Source organism: Pseudophryne corroboree, chromosome 10 (assembly GCF_028390025.1).
Source record: "Pseudophryne corroboree isolate aPseCor3 chromosome 10, aPseCor3.hap2, whole genome shotgun sequence".
Classification (NCBI taxonomy): Eukaryota; Metazoa; Chordata; class Amphibia; order Anura; family Myobatrachidae; genus Pseudophryne; species Pseudophryne corroboree.
This window is the reverse complement of record NC_086453.1, coordinates 114,310,878-114,323,299: the sequence shown is the minus strand read 5'-3', so window position 1 is coordinate 114,323,299 and position 12,422 is coordinate 114,310,878. Positions and strand designations below refer to the sequence as shown.

Genomic DNA, 12,422 nt, shown 5'->3' with positions numbered 1-12,422 from the left:
GTTGGAATTGTTTGTGTCGCTTGGCTTAGTCATACAGCTACCTCTTCGACCTCTTTGCATGAGGTGCTGTTTGGGGCCTAGTTTTTGAAAAGTGCCATCCTGTGTGACACTGCCGTATGAGTCCAGGGGGGACTGCTGTATTAGTCCTGGGGTACTGCCGTATAAGTCCACCAATTGCATATATTTTTTAAAGTGATTGGAGCGTACTGGAGATGCTGTCAGTGGACTGAACAATTGCGGCCCACTCTTGACATTCAGCTACTGCGTGAGACTGCTAGATGGGCCAGGTGGTTGTGTCGCTTAGCTTAGGCTTACAGCAACCTCAGTGCACCTTTTTGTCGTCTTTGCATCATGTGCTGTTAGGGGCATTTTTTGATATCTGTCCTCCTGTCTGACACTGCAGTGCCACTCCTAGATGGGCCAGGTGTTTGTGCTGACCACTTGGGTCGCTTAGCTTAGTCATCCAGTGACCTCGGTGCAACCTTTTGGCCTAAAAACAATATTGTGAGGTGTGAGGTGTTCAGAATAGACTGGAAATAAGTGGAAATTATGGTTATTGAGGTTAATAATACTATAGGATCAAAATTACCACCAAATTCTATGATTTAAGCTGTTTTTGAGGGTTTTTTGTAAAAAAAAGCCTGAATCCAAAACGCACCCGAATCCGACAAAAATTCTTAAGGGAGGTTTTGCCAAAACGCGTAAGAATCCAAAACATGACCACGGAACAGAATCCAAAACACAAAACCCGGAAAATTGCCGCTACACATCTCTACATATGACACACATTACAGAAATAAAGGTTACACAGACTGTAACATTACAGTAACTGAAAAACTAAAACAGAGCACAGGTAACAATTAGCACCCCAGTTCTCAGTACACAATACAGCTGAGATGAAGCAAAAGTCATGTATGCCAAAAGTCATACATGCATTTGTATCATCTCGATTAGACTACTGTAATGCCCTCTACCTTGGTCTCCCAGCAAAAGTATTGCACCGCTTACAGCTGGTGCAAAACACAGCTGCCAGGCTGTTAACTAACCAGCCCCGTTCTAGCCACATAACACCCATACTCTACTCCCTTCACTGGTTGCCTGTAAGATGGCGAATCATCTTCAAGATTGGCTTACTGAGTTTCAAAGCGCTACATGACCAGGGACCAAGGTACCTGAAGCAGCTTCTGATTCCATTACTGCCCCACTTGATTACTGCGATCTGTAGATGAAGGACTTTTAGCAGTACCTAGAATCTCCCGTAATTCATCTGGGGGTCGAGCTTTTAGTCATGCGGCGCCGACTCTATGGAACTCACTTCCCAGCACAGTGCGAGAGGCCCCAACTATAGAATCCTTCAAAAGTAGACTCAAGACTTTCCTGTTTACTCAATCATTTCCATAATGTCCCTTTAGTATCTTCATGCTTCTGTATTTTATGAAAAGCTGTTCTGTACTTCATTATTTTCTGTACTATATTATGCTATGTATCTGTTAAGCGCTTTGAGTCCTATTGGAGAAAGAGCGCTAAATAAAATTATTATTATTATTAAGCAAAGGAGTAATCAGCATACTACTAGGGGCAAGCAGTCGTTAGAAGAGATGAACGGTTACAAGCGAGAGGAGATGTAGGTATAGATGCTCGCTGTGTAGGAGAGAGCTGTAATTGAACTGTGAGAGAAGAGGACTGTAAGAAAAGTAGGGAAGAGGGCCATGGTCCAAGGAGCTTGCAATCTAGGGGAAGGGGGGAGACACTCAGGTGACACGAGGTATGAGCAAGTGGAAGGTGGCCTGATGGCATGAAGTAAGCAAGGCAGAGATTGCAAGGCAGGGGGTTGGGGGAGCGGCAATTACTGTATATGACCCTGAGTGAGTGCTAATATCATGTCGCATTAGGGACTGCCAGGAACGCACATCCCTTGATATGGACTGGTAGCTTAATCATATATTTGCGGACTGGGGTATGAAGGGCCCACCGGGGGGAATGCAGTTGTAGGGACCCATGTTTAGAGGTGTGGCCAGTCTCCAGAGGGAGTGTGGCCAGCTGCCACAGAGGTTTGGGTAACCATTAGAGAATGCTTTGTTTAGTCCCCTTGATAAATATATATAGTAAATACTGGCAGTGCATCAGGAAACAGATTAATAACAGCAATGCTCTGCAGAGAATACACCACAGTCCTGTGCAGCATAAGGTAACATATGTACAATGTATTCAAGTGCACAGTCTAGAACCTGATCCCTATAGGTTATAGGTTATAGATCTATAGGTTATAGATCCCTGGGTACCCCTGTGGGCCAGTCCAAACATGTTTGCAGATATATACAAATCACTATATTTCTATTATGTAGCATTCATATCTTATTGCTGATTGTTACAGCATGCTGGGGGAATTTTTTTCTTTTCTACTTCTCTAGAATAACCGCTACCTTTCATGCTCCTGAGAACTGTTACTAAACTGATTTAGCTGCTTTAGTTCTTCTCACTCACAGGAACCCCCTGGCCTAATAACTGTAAGGAAAGGAAAGATACTAACAGTTTTAGTACCCATTTATTACATATGTTTGTATGGGGCAGGTGTACTAAGCCTTGGACAGTGTTAAAGTGGAAAGAGAAAACTTACCAACCAATCAGCTCCTAACTGTCATTCTCCAAGGCATAGTACTGTACATAAGCTAAATGTCATAGTGGTAATGAGTCAGGCACAACCCTTCCATTAGCCATTGAAAAACACAATTTGTCTATGGTTTACTGGATGTGGAGGATGCAATTCATTCATTCAGATGAAAACTTTCTCTTCTGCATGATCTCTTATCCAATCATAAAGGAACCTTGCATCATACACCAAGCAAAACACATCTTGTATTACAATATAACTGATTTGTGCATTCCAGTAAATAATTTGTCATACAGAGAATTTCATCATAAAAGCATTATATAGGTCAGAGTACATTCTATCTTATCTCTTACCCATTATCGCTAACAAATAATGGAAACTGATAACTGCACAAAACAAGAGATTGTATTGCAATTAAAACTTGATCACGATTAAAAACTTACTTGCCCAATGTTTCTTCTACTGCACAACAAATTTAAATGGATTGTATGTGTAGTTTAATGTCTGTTTAAAACAGAAAAGACATTAAAGATTCCATTCAGTAAATAAAATATTGATTAAAAAATAATGCTGTTTACTAACAGCAAAAAGTGTTAAATCCCAATATTTCTTTAGCGTGTAAGTGCGTCTACCTGTCCACCAATCACATTTTAATATAGACTAACAATTTCTGGTCTTTTGGAAACACACAGACTGTGGGGTATATTTACTAAAATTCGTATTTTTCAGAATGAGGTTAAAGTTCAAACACGAATGACATCGCAAGTGTAAATTTGCAACTTTTTGAATTTATTACGACTAATTTACTAAGCTGTCGTATTCTGCATTTTCGTGTTTTCCGATGTCGATGTTATTCGTATTTATTGGCAGTGTTTTACGGGAGTGAATAGTAAAACACTGCTGACATTAACACAATGAATCTCGGCCGGATCTGTGAGATCCGTGCAGGGCTTCATTGTGCACCTTTCGTATAAAAAAATAACATTGTTACAAATCATTAAAAAAAAATGCGCGTGGTCCCCCCCCCCTAAGCTAAACCAGCCTCGGGCTCTTTGAGCCGGTCCTGGTTGACAAAATATGGGGAAAAAAATGTCAGGGGTTCCCCCATATTTTATCAACCAGCACCGGGCTCTGCGCCTGGTCCTGGTTCCAAAAATACGGGGGACAAAAAGCGTAGCGGTCCCCCGTATTTTTGAAACCAGCACCGGGTTCCACTAGCCAGGTACATAATGCCACAGCCGGGGGACACTTTTATCTAGGTCCCTGCGGCCCTGGCATTACATATCCAACTAGTCACCCCTGGCCGGGGTACCCTGGAGGAGTGGGAACCCCTTAAATCAAGGGGTCCCCCCCCCTCCAGCCACCCAAGGGCCAGGGGTGAAGCCAGAGGCTGTCCCCCCCATCCAAGGGCGGCGGATGGGGGGCTGATAGCCTTTTGAAAAAAAATTGAATATTGTTTTTAGTAGCAGTACTACAAGTCCCAGCAAGCCTCTCCCGCAAGCTGGTACTTGGAGAACCACAAGTACCAGCATGCGGTGGAAAACCGGGCCCGCTGTGACAAAGTACCAGCCAATCAGTTCCTGTTTTTTGGGGGGTATTTTTTTAGTAGTAGTACTACAGGTACCAGCGGGCCCGGTTTTCCACCGCATGCTGATACTTGTGGTTCTCCAAGTACCAGCTTGCGGGGAGGCTTGCTGGGACTTGTAGTACTGCAACTAAAAACAATATTCACATTTTTTTCAAAAGGCTATCAGCCCCCCATCCGCCGCCCTTGGATGGGGGGGACAGCCTCTGGCTTCACCCCTGGCCCTTGGGTGGCTGGAGGGGGGGGGACCCCTTGATTTAAGGGGTTCCCACTCCTCCAGGGTACCCCGGCCAGGGTTGACTAGTTGGGTATGTAATGCCAGGGCCGCAGGGACCTAGATAAAAGTGTCCCCCGGCTGTGGCATTATGTACCTGGCTAGTGGAGCCCGGTGCTGGTTTAAAAAATCAGGATTTTGGTACTTACCGATAAATCCCTTTCTCCGATTCCACAGGGGCCACTGGAGCGTAGTTACAATGGGGAAATAGTAGGCAGTAGTTGGGAGCTGGCACTTTCAAATTCTCACACTGTGGCTAGCTCCTCCCCTACTATCTCCCCTCCAAGCCAGTCTTCGTAAAACTGTGCCCGAGGAGAGCTGTAATAAACAAACCCTAAGGTAGAGGAGGTTAATGACGCCCTGTAAACCAGGAGAACACAAACCAAACCTGGAACAGAATTTAACAAAAAACCAGGCTAGCCTGAACTCAACAAGCAGTCATATAGTGATCTGCAAACCGTTAAGCAAAAAACAAGGAGGAACAGCGCTGGGCGGGCGTCCAGTGGCCCCTGTGGAATCGGAGAAAGGGATTTATCAGTAAGTACCAAAATCCTGATTTCTCCTTCATCCACTAGGGGCCACTGGAGCGTAGTTACAATGGGGACGTCCCAGAGCTCCCAAAACGGGTGGGAGAGCGCTGAGAGTCCTGTAAAACCGCTCGGCCAAACTGTGATGCAGAGGCCGCAAAAGTGTCAAACTTGTAGAATTTGACAAAACGAATGTCGGTCCGACCAAGTAGCCGCTCGACAAAGTATTCATGGAGACCCCATGGGCAGCCGCCCACAAAGGTCCCACAACACTCGTAGAGTGCGATGAAAACGGAAGCGGAGGCTCCGAGCAACCGCCAAGAGGACTGTCTGATGGTCAGATGTATCCAACAGCCCAGCGTATGCTGGAACCCCGGCTATTTAGTACGTGAGCATCGTACAGAACAAAGAAGAAAACACTTCGTCGAATAGCCTAATTTCTCTGTCGAGAAAGTCGGTGAGCCCTGACAACATTCAAAAAGGGCCGAAAACACTAGTGTCAGATTTATATGAAAAACGGACATCCCCTTCTGGAAGAAACGACCGCTGAGTCTGAAACTCAGCTGGGGGAGTTGCCAATAGAGTACTCCCTGAAAGAGAGCCCGAACTTACAGCCGCCAGGCTCCTCTCTTTTGGAAGAAAACCGAAAGGACAGAGACTTAAAATTCAGGTCAATATATTTTGAAGCGCAGCCGAGCAAAAATCTCCCAGAGAAACTCAAGATGACGGCTGAATGGTAACTGAAAGAAAGGGAAAAACCCCTATTATCCTCACTATGCCCTATAAAGTTTTCCAAAAGTGGCAAAAGCGAGAAGAGGTAACAGACTTCTGAAATCAGGGCCCAGTAGGCATAACCGAACTAGGGAACTCCTCCCTTCTGAGGTCTCGTGAACAGTCACGCGGTTAAACGAACTCAGTGTAAGATTGAACAAAGAAAAGGACCCTGTTGAAGTAGACAGTCCAGTCGAGGTAGGAGCCAAGGCTCCTCTACTGACAACAGGTGCAGGCTGGATCTTTAAGTCATGCGTGGCCCAACCGGAGCCACCGAGAGGACTAGCGCGCATTCTCCCCTCCTGTGTTACCGAAAGTGAGGTAGAAATAGACAAGGAGGCAGGATAGACTAACCAGAAACTCCAAGGAACCCTAAGGGCATCCTCGGCTACTGCCGCCAGAGCTCACGTCCGAGAGTAGTAAAGGGTTAAAGAGTCAGTTAGAATGCCCTGAGGTCGATCCGAAATCTCCGCCAACAGCGGACCAGCTGACAAAACTCCGGGGAATGTATTCTCACCCGGGAGTCTGACCTGGCGGCTTGACCTGGAAAAAAGATTGTTGTCCTCCGCTCAGAGGGGAATGTAGGCGACCACTCATTGCGTCGCAACTTGACTGAAGAGAGAGAGTACCTGGTGCCAAGGAAGGAAAAAAATCCTCTGACGGACCGGGTTGAGAAACGTCTACTAGGAGCATAAATTGGATCCGGGTCGAACCCGAAACTCCTGGATCTTTCGGATATTCAGAAGCCACCTAATCTGCATAGTGGGATACTAGCAGTAGATTGTCCAATTAGAGAACCAACATCACTTCCTGCCCTTAAAAAAGAGTTATTCTGTGATCTTCCTGAACCCGTGGGAGCGGAAGAGAGATTGAATGGAAAGGACTGACCGTGAAAATGAGTATCCTGTAATGCGAATATGAGAAAAGCCCGATGAGGAAACCCAACGGAGTTCAGTAAACCGGCATCCCTGAAGACAAGGGACACGTAAAACCCACTTTCTTGTTCAAAACTAGCAATCACAGACTGAAAGGATTCTAAGGCTAGAATAGGCCTGGTCGAGCCATCTGGCTTCGGCACGTGAAAAGAAAACAAAGGTCTGAGAACCGTTCTGATTCAAATGATATGTGACAACAGGGATCCACACCCTATGCGGTTAGAAGCATATGGAGCGCTGCCTGCAGTATGACTCTCTTGTCATCGTAAACCGGCCGACCCTTGCCGAGGGACCCCTGAGATGGTTGGACTCCAAAATCGAGTCTGTAACCGCCCAAGCCTTCCCAGTCCTCCCAGAAAGACCACAGACCTGCGCCTACCCTGGGACCTCCCAGGTGGTAGGAAGGTCTGACCTGTGGGTGTGTTGGAGGACCTAAAATCAGACTGGACCGAGGATGCTGAACCTTTGATTCAGCCCGTTACCATGAGATCCCTTGGTGACGGAGATACCGCCCCTGACATGGAGTCGAAACCCTGAAAGGGCACGGAAAGATCTAAAGGAAGGACCTGTAAATGTCCGTCTTGGAGCTGGGGCAGCAGTAGGGGAAAGAAAAGTAGACTTACCCCAATGGTTCGAGAAATCATGCAGGAAGTTCCTTCCCGTGAACCATCTGCCCATTAGGATTCCCTGTTCGCCTGCCACTGTCGCAGCCCCAGAGGTCGTCGGGTTAAGACAGCCGAAGCGAAAATGCAGGTTCCGAGTATACAGACGTGAAGACCTCAAAAGAATATAAAGCAGAATCGTGACTCTGATCTGTCCCAAAGCATCAGTAGATGTAACCTAGAGTACAATTGTTCCACAACCTACCTGCTCCGGACAAGGTCGAACCTCTGCTGCGGCATATGTCTCTCAGATGGATCCTTCAGCAAGGTTGCCCCAGGAAAACGGCAGCCTGTTGGACCGGTGAGACATTGAGGGGTATACCCTGGAGAGGTCTGATATCGTTTCCTGCTATCTGCGGGAAAAGGATAGGCTAGGCAAACAAACATTGTTCGATACCTGAAATTGTGAATTCGGATGTCTCCCGGCCGCCTACCGGAGCATATCCAGCTCATCCGAAACTGAACAAGTCGCTGTCATTTCCTCCTTGGCGTCAAACCCCGGGGGACCTGAAGAGTCCGACTCCTTTACCTGCAGCACCAGACGAACTGCTGTTCAATACGCCTCAATATTCTGAGATACTGGTTCAGACTCCACGAAACATAATCAGTATCCTGGACATGTATCGCCTCCTTAAAGAGAGGCCTCTCATCTGCAGTGTAACATGGAAGGTTAGCAAGGTTCTTTTAGAAACCTGGAGAGGAGAAATGACGTACAGGGTCTCTGGTTAATAGTGACATTACCTGCATAATCTGTGTTCAAAAAGTAGCGTGCTGTAGCTGCGCTGAGGGCTGAACAGATGGCTTCACTGCACAATCCACACCTAACAGGGATTTCTCTGACTGTACCAGGTGATACGAACAAAAAGAGAAAAGGTGGGTTAAAGAAGCGTAGCCCTATGTAATGTCTGCACTATAAAGTGCAGTGACAGATATGTTTCAAATAAACTTATGTCTGGAGCAGCAGAGACCTGAACTGGTAACGCTGTGCTGTGGGTTAGGAGTCTTAGCCACTAGGCTATGAGATCTCCTCTTAAGTTTTTTTTTTTTTTATATATAAATGTCCCTGCTACTAGCGTACTGAGCCACAGCGGCTATTCTTCTGATGCCACACACAGTCCCCCAAATTACAAATAGCATTATTTGTACCGCTAAATTAAGAAGAACTGGTGCAACACCTGTTTCTCTGAGGTTCCACTGGTTTCTCAAAATGGCGGCCCGCCTGCGAGAAAAGCCAGGGGAAAATTTTGTTATGTGGCAAGAGCTATGTGGAAATGTGAACCCAGGTCTGTGTTATTAATAAACATTGTGGAAGGGTTTTGTTGTATCCACTATATATGGTATATACAGTATATATATATATATATATATATATACACACACATATATCCATCTATAAATATCTGTATCTCCTATACACACCCCTATTGAACCTAATAGGGTAGAGAAATACATATGCCCGGGTGATATAAATACATTACATATATATCTATACACATAGTGAACCCAATAGGGTAGAGAAATACATATTCCAGGGTGATATAATAGTGAACCCAATAAATATACACTCCTAGCCAATAGGGTAGAGAAATACATATTCCAGGGTGATATAATAGTGAACCCAATAAATATACACTCCTAGCCAATAGGGTAGAGAAAACCTGGGTTCTGCTTAATCTGCTATACTAGTGTTATGCAACTAGCCCTGAACCTTATTGAGCTGAGACACAGCTCCTGTTACAGAGCAGGCTTCCTCTATGAAATGCCCGGTAAAGGTCTCCCCTGCAGGGAGAGATCCCTCTGGGCTATAGAGCGTTGTGAGCCGTGGCCGGGGAGCGGGGAGCCCGCTGAGGAGAGCGGAATTAAGGTCCTTCCCCTCCTTATGTATCATGCACAGGACAGCCAGGCATGATACTATGTCAGTGTAGGGGAAGGAGCTTTCAGCGGCCGTGATTGAAGCAGTGAGCGGCATGCTGCAGCGGCCGGGGAGCGGAAGCGCTGAGCCCGCTGTACAGAGCGGGAGTTAGCTCCGCCCCCCCGTTTCGGCGCCAAATTTAAAACTAACCCGCTTCAGTGTAGCTGAAGCGGTGAGCGTCCTGTATCCCCCGCCGGCAATGTATGCCGCTGCCGGGAAGCGCTGAGCCCTCTGCACAGAGCGGGCGCTGTGCAGAGCGGGCTAAAGCTCCACCCCCACCTCAATGGCGCCCATTTTAAATTTTAAGCAAAGGCTTTTATTAGAGGGGAGCCGGGATCTCTCTGGGTGAGTGCCGCCAGAAATGCCCTCTATCACTCAGCACACTGCACAGTTAAATTGAGTAAATAAACAGTGGGCACACTGTAAATGTAAAATTATACAACAGTGGAGGGGGATAAATTGTACTCACCGCTGTCCCGATGTAGTGGCCCCGACACGCGCCGCACGCAGCGGTGTCCGGCCACGTATACTGTGCTGTCGGAATCTTCTGCCGACGGAGTGACCCTGACACGCGCCGCACGCAGCGGTGTCCGGCCACTGATACTCACCGCTGCCATGCTGCCGGAATCTTCTGCTGGATGGAGTGGTCCCGACATGCGCCGCACGCAGCGGTGTCCGGCCAGCTCAGGAGAGCTGTGTCTCCCTCAGCCGGGGCCCATCCCGAGCCGCACGCAGCTGCGATGGGACCCCGCCGGCAGCTCCCGCGGTGCAGACTGGCAGTGGCAGAGCTGCCAGTCTGTGCGTGTGTGAAAGAAAAATAAAATAATAAAGAAAAAATAGAAAATTCTTCAGCTAAACCCAAGTGAACCAGCTACCTCGGGCACTAAACTAAGACAGGCTTGGAGGGGAGATAGTAGGGGAGGAGCTAGCCACAGTGTGAGAATTTTAAAGTGCCAGCTCCCAACTACTGCCTACTATTTCCCCATTGTAACTACGCTCCAGTGGCCCCTAGTGGATGAAGGAGAAATACGGGGGACCCCTACGCTTTTTGTCCTCCGTATTTTTGGAACCAGGACCAGGCGCAGAGCCCGGTGCTGGTTGATTAAATATGGGGGAACCCCTGACATTTTTTCCCCCATATTTTGTCAACCAGGTCCGGCTCAAAGAGCCCGAGGCTGGTTTTGCTTAGGAGGGGGGACCCCACGCATTTTTTTCCAGAAAATGTAACACTTTCCCACCCCTTCCCACTGATAAACAGGCACGGATCTCATGGATCCGTGCATGCCTATCAGAACACGGTAAAAAAAAGCAGGTCTGTTTTAAACTTGCTTTTTTTTACGATTTGTATTTTTTCACGGCAGTGTTTGGCTATTGCCGGCAGTGTTCGTGAAATACACTTTTTTAGTAAATTACTGAGTTGTATCAAAAAACAGTCGTATTTGACCGATGGTGTATTCATTCGTATTTTTTTTCTTTGACTTCCAAAAAAATACGAATGCCCTCATCACTGCCGAGATTTGAGTTTAGTAAATTCCCGAGATGACACTTTGAAGAAAAAACACCATCTCGGTCAAAATCGGGACCTTAGTAAATATACCCCTGTGCGTTCTCTGCAAAACATAAGAAAACTCCCCTAAATGCTCATTCTCCATTCCCTGATCTCCTCTAATTCACGAAACAAATAAAGCCAAATGCATGTGGGTGCATTAGGAGGTTGGCATATGGCGTGCATGAACCTTTGTAAATTAGCCTTGGAATGAAGAGATGATGACTCCGCATACATGCTGATGTTTTGGCTGCTCCCTTCGTTGGGGAGCAGCCAGGTCGGTTCACCAAGGGATGATCGCAGCCCCACCCCTGGCAATGCAAATGAGCAAATGACATTATTGGCATTGAAATGCAGGGGACGAGGCTATGATGACATGATTCACTACAAGCGTTTGCAGGGTGGGTGTCTGACGTAAAATCCGGGACCGGACAGGCTGAAGTGATCGCAGCGGCTGAGTAAGTTGAGACCTACTCAGAAACTGCACAACATTTTTTTGTACTGCTCGGCTGCACAAGTGTTCGCATACTTGCAAAGCTATAATACACTCCACCATAGGCGGCGACTATCTGATTGCAGCGCTACAAAAAGTTGCTAGCGAGCGATCAACTCGGAATGATCCCCTAAGTCCAGTCTAATGGTGCTGTCTTGTGCTGCATCAGTACAGTGGTGGTGTCTGGGAGTGGTGCGGCGGACTCAGGCGTATTCAGGCGTTTGGAGGACGGATGTCTGACATCAATTCCGGGACCTGCAACGCTGGATTCATCACACAGAGTAAGTAACTCTTACCCTGGTCTTGTTCTACGCAAAACTTTTTTTGCATAGCAGGGCTGCACGAGTGATCGCAGCCTTGCTACACAAAAATACACTCCCCCATAGGCGGCGTCTAGTTGATCGCACTGGCTGCAAAAAGTTGCAGTGTGCGATCAACTTGAAATGACCCCTAAAGTGTACTATACTGCAATGTTTGACATCTTCTACTACTACTACTACTACTACTACTACTACTACTACTACTACTACTACTATTTCTGTTTACTATTATGTTTTAAAAAATGTTTAAAGACATTACACAATTTAGAACATATTAACATGAATCAACACCTGGAATACTTGTGAATAAAATTTGACCTAAACATTCGAATGGTACAGTATCCCTGAACGAACATCTGCCGGGACTCAAGACTGGTAAGCTGCGGAGGGGTCGGGGGGAGTTTAGATTTAGGCAGGGGAGGGGGGGGGACATGATTAGACTGCAGTGGGGGAAGTTCACATCTACTCAGAAACTGCACAAAACTTTTTTGCACCGCTCGGCTGAACAAGCGTTCACACACTTACAAAGCTAAAATACACCCCCCATAAGCGGCAACTATCTGATCGCAGCGCTGCAAAAAGTTGCTAGCGAGTGATCAACTCGGAATGACCCCCTAAGCCCAGTCTAACGGTGGTGTCTTGTGCTGCATCAGTCCAGTGGTGGTGTCTTGTGCTGCATCAGTCCAGTCACTCCAGTGGTGGTGTCCAGTGATACCATAAGTCCTGTGGTGCTGCTGTATAAATCCAGTCCAGTGGTGCTGTCTTGTGCTGCATCAGTCCAGTGGT

General features: G+C 46.9%; 1 protein-coding gene across 2 annotated transcripts in view; it reads right to left on the bottom strand.

Moving 5' to 3' along the window:
* The window catches only part of LOC134965074 (sulfotransferase 2B1-like), a 207,533-nt gene that overhangs the window by 158,672 nt on the left and 36,439 nt on the right, over positions 1–12,422 (bottom strand). The window contains exon 2 of one of the 2 annotated variants that reach the window (XM_063941637.1): positions 3,055–3,115. The exons of the other annotated variant lie outside the window; for it this stretch is intronic. The gene's annotated coding sequence lies outside the window, so the exon portion shown is untranslated. The remainder of the gene's footprint in view (positions 1–3,054; positions 3,116–12,422) is intronic. 2 annotated transcript variants of the gene reach the window in all.